The sequence below is a fragment of the Pleurodeles waltl genome, unplaced genomic scaffold (assembly GCF_031143425.1).
Source record: "Pleurodeles waltl isolate 20211129_DDA unplaced genomic scaffold, aPleWal1.hap1.20221129 scaffold_70, whole genome shotgun sequence".
Taxonomy (NCBI): domain Eukaryota; kingdom Metazoa; phylum Chordata; class Amphibia; order Caudata; family Salamandridae; genus Pleurodeles; species Pleurodeles waltl.
In genome coordinates this window covers 1,386,299-1,390,777 of record NW_027150391.1, presented here as the reverse complement: position 1 = coordinate 1,390,777, position 4,479 = coordinate 1,386,299, and the positions used below count along the sequence as shown (strand labels likewise).

General features: G+C 43.6%; 1 non-coding gene across 1 annotated transcript; it reads left to right on the top strand.

Moving 5' to 3' along the window:
• Positions 1–2,829: 2,829 nt before the first annotated feature.
• On the top strand, positions 2,830–2,911 carry TRNAL-AAG (transfer RNA leucine (anticodon AAG)). Its single transcript has one exon. It is a non-coding gene; the product is annotated as a tRNA-Leu (tRNA).
• Positions 2,912–4,479: the final 1,568 nt, after the last annotated feature.

Sequence of the window (4,479 nt, the reverse complement as noted above, 5' to 3'; positions counted from 1 at the left end):
AGAATCTCCAGGTATAAGGAGCTTCCTGCATCAGCAGGCACAGATATTCACAGTGATTGGGGGCCCAAAGTACCCTCACCTCAGTTTTCAAATATTTATTTTATACCATCATTTAAATTAAATCTACATCAATGATTCAATTTTTTCACAAACGCTTTGCTCGTGTGCTGCCCCTTTATAACATTCTAATATTGTTACATGTATGTTGTAACTGTGTTCAATCAATCACAATCATGAATTGAAAAGCACTGGCTACACACAAAGCCAATACGAGGAAGCTGCTGGCTCTACTGAGGCAATGACACTGGAGCCCAGGGCTTGAATATTGTCAGTCTATGGAAGCCAACCTTAAACTAAAGAGCATCCTTCCAGGTGAACCCACAAGATGTTGTTATCAACACTAATACATCATCTGGGCTCCTCAACTTTTGAAGAAATCCATAAAATATCACAAACATAATCCGTAACTGGAAAAGCTCAAAACTCTAACCAGTGAAAAGAGTCACTGTTTTGAAAGAAATACGAATAAAGCATATTTACTCTTTTCACAAAATACATATTCTCTTAGACAGACACTCTCTTCTGTTTCTTCTCAACCTCAAGCAAAAAACTGGTTAACAAAACCAGGAATGCTACCTTCACCTAAACATGTGCAATGATGTGAAGGTCCTGCCACAATCCTCCAACATCAGCCTTCAGTTCTACACTACCCTCTGTGACACTTTTAAGGCATAGAAATGTTCCAGCACATCTGGAGACAAAACAATACCCACTACTGACAATAAACCCACCAGCAGACCACAGCTAGCCTCTTCACCCCATAACCCACCACCATTCCATCAACCTTCCGTCCAACTATTGCCACCAACCCATCACCCCGCCATTCCACCGCTCCACAATCCCACCATCTGACTACTCCCACCAACCCATCACCCCACCACTCCACCACCTCACCATCCCACCAACCCACCTGACTCATACTTGAGGGTCTGGAACCAGACACTTCAGAACAACTCTAAACCCCATTAGTCTGAGTCACAACCAAAACCTACAACCCCTCCCCCCACACCCTGCTAGAGAAGGGGCTGTCGCTGCTGACCTCACTTATAGTTCCTCCAGCAACAGTAACAGCTGTAGGAGCATAGACAGACCGACTGTCAGTGATCCCACTCCTCACAGCCACACCCGTCCTTGCAGCATTCACAGATCTGTCATAAACACCCCTCCTCCCTGTGACGTCATGCCACACTAAAAATAACTCTCACATGTCATTTAACATGTAGGGTGACCACCTGGCATTGAAGCAAATTCTGGACAGGACTGTAAAAAATTCAGGACAAGGTGTCAAAATTCAGGACAATAATTCAGGACAAAGGGTCGAAATTCAGGACAAAAATTCAAGAACAAGTGTCAGTTTTACAGACATACCCAAGAGAGGCCATGCCTCACTATGTTGTCAGTGCATTTATTTATTCTTTTTTTAACATATCACTATTTATTCACTGTGGTCCTTTTGTGATTGCCTCCTGGTATGCTACATTCAGCTGTCACATTACGTCCTTGTTCAGTATTAACTTAATGCCCTTCCGCACTGTGTCAAGGCCACCACCCCTACCCAAATCTATCTAATCTTTCTTGAAGAGAAAGAAACAGTAACATAACATTTTGATTATGCTTCTGAACATTATAAAACCCCTGGTAAACAGTTTGGGAAAAATTAAAGTAATTAACCTTATAGTAGTTTAAACAAATTGAACAAAAATCTCTTGCTCACCCCTACCGCCCATGGACTTTCAACCTAAAATAAATTTAATGAGGCAGGCCAGATGGTGTGGGCGACAGTCTCACACCTAATGTCAGGATGTGAGGTACCCACAACTTGTCTGTAGTCTCACAGCACTAGACTGTATGTCTTGGACTCTACTTTTATCTCAGAAATGGGAGCCCAGGCTGCCAATCAAAGATAATAAAAGAGGAGGAAGAAATCGAGATCAAATGGGAGATCCACGGCAAGTGGTTCAAAGGGTTGTTGCTAAGAACTGGATAAATAAAGAAGAGAAGAACAAGGTGGGACAATTACTAAAATCAAACAAGATGGGTCCACCAAGACTATCGGAAGGTATTGGGTACCTGGGGACTTGTCTCTGCACACAGGAGAGAAACAGAAGAGGCACTGTCAAGTGGTTGAACAAGCAACACCCATCCATCTTGGTAGACTCTTCTGGTGCAATGGTTCGCTGTTGGTGCTTGTGAAGGGTGAGCAGAAGCCAGACCCCTTGCAAGGTTGTCCGTCCCTTACAGTCCAGCAGGGGAAACTGATCTGCCCGTAATTTCGCCCTGCCGTCCATTATCCTTTTGGTGAAAGGCTAAAATTACGGACAAATGCCGTCCGTTAAGCCTTTCATCACGGACAATGGACGGCAGGGCGAAATTACGGGTAGTCCGTGAAATTTACGGACGGGTGGTCACCCTATTAACATGTCATGTGTGCTGTTACATGTGAGGTCATAAACAGTGCATGATGGGGCGGACTTCACACAAACATGAAGTGTTAGAGTCCTTAAGAATAAATGTTCAAAAGATCACAGTCAGATAATTCTAACCATTTTAAAGATTACTAAAACAATGAATGGTTTGTGTGATATAAAAATACATAACAAGTTACAGGGGCAATATGGTCCTATATTGCCATACGTCGTTGATGTGCTTTAAATAGTGAGACATATACAGATTTGCCAGCTCAGATACTAGTGTCATCTATCTGTGAATAGAACACAGAATCTAACAGTCTGTGCTTCTACATACATCACAGAAACAGCTCAGATATGTGGTAGCGTGGCCGAGCGGTCTAAGGCGCTGGATTAAGGCTCCAGTCTCTCCGGAGGCGTGGGTTCGAATCCCACCGCTGCCAAGAACACTTTTCTTTGTGGCATATCACTGAACTCGTATTTACAAACTAGAAAATAAAACCTATTCCCGCGTTGCTCCTTCCTGGGCGAAACACCGTCTTTATTTTTTTGCGGTTCGTGGCTGTCTCAAAATTGCATTTATACACGTAGTGAAGAACAGCTAGCTATTCTGTATATATTCTATTTATTTTACATGTTAATAAAAAGCTGCAGCTCAGCCGGCAAGAACAAGGTTTTATACAGCTAGTGAGTTAGAGAACAAAAACACTAGTTTTTATAGCAAGATCAAACTCTTGTTAAAGGACAAGGTGTTTTGTTTTTGCCACATAATTAGGCTTTTGCCGTATTTGCCAAATAATGCAGCATTTGCTGCCTAATCTGCATATTTCAATAAACAAAATGTTCTCCCTGTTCTGGGCATCAAAGACACCAGCAGCGCACTGACGAAGAGGAGGAGTCCGCAGACGGGATGAGGAAGGTCTGAGGTGAGGAATGAGGGTGGGCAAAGGGACAGAGGGTGGGGAGCGAAGAATGATGTCTTGAAAGCGGAGAGGGAGGGGGCAGGAGGGACGACACAACAGCAGCGGGAAGTGCGGAGGAAACTATAAATAAATATTAATCAGTGACTAAAATATGCCTGCTGCCGAAACCCCGGATCGAACCTGGGACCTTTCGAATTTCAGTATAAAGTTCTCCCACTGAGCTATTTGAACCGCTTCATATTGAGGTGGAATACCTTTTTTCCAGCTCAGACATCAAGAATGTCCACTGCTATTAAGGATTGGAGGGTTCTTTATGCTTCTCTCTCTTTACTGCAAGTGAAAACAGCAGCCAATTAAAACTTCAATAACAAAAAACTACATTTCCCATGAACCCAGGAAGTCAAAATGTCCACCAATCAGAGGGCTGACAGTCCTTCCTCTTTCTTTGCTGCTGCAGCCCACAGATAACTCATATTCTTGTATTGTAAAAAAGTGATCTTAAATAATACTAACATTAAAGTGTGTACTATATATTCAAGGCGTGGAGCGGGAGCGGGCTCTACACGCGTCGCAGTGCTTATTTCCCTAATTAGCCGCGTTCTCGATCGCTTCTTCGCTATCGTTTATTCACGGCTTTAGTTACTTAAATCCTCTTTGTAATCCAGGGTGGCTACTTTGGATTTTTCCACAAAAGGTGGGCGTTGCCCCCATTAAAGCTTAGGAGTCAAGCGGACTCCTAGACCGCGACACTGTCAAGAGGAGTAGTCCTCTTTTTATGATAACGGCGCGCATGCGCTCTCCTCGGTCTCCCGATAACTAATGAGAATGAGGAGAACGCAGTGCGCGCACTCGGAAACGCGTCTATTTTTAGATTTTCTCTAACGCTTAATTGATTTCCTGAGCCCTCGAACGCCTGACGGGGCGCTTGAACGAATCAAGGCGTTGCCTTAGGGAAATTGCAGGGGCTCCCTCCACAGTTAATGATAGCTGTGATAATTATATCAAACCTTGTACAACATCTCCCTGCTGGGGTTTTTTCCCCCCCATTTGAACTCCTTCATACATCCCCATTTAATCATGGCGTACTA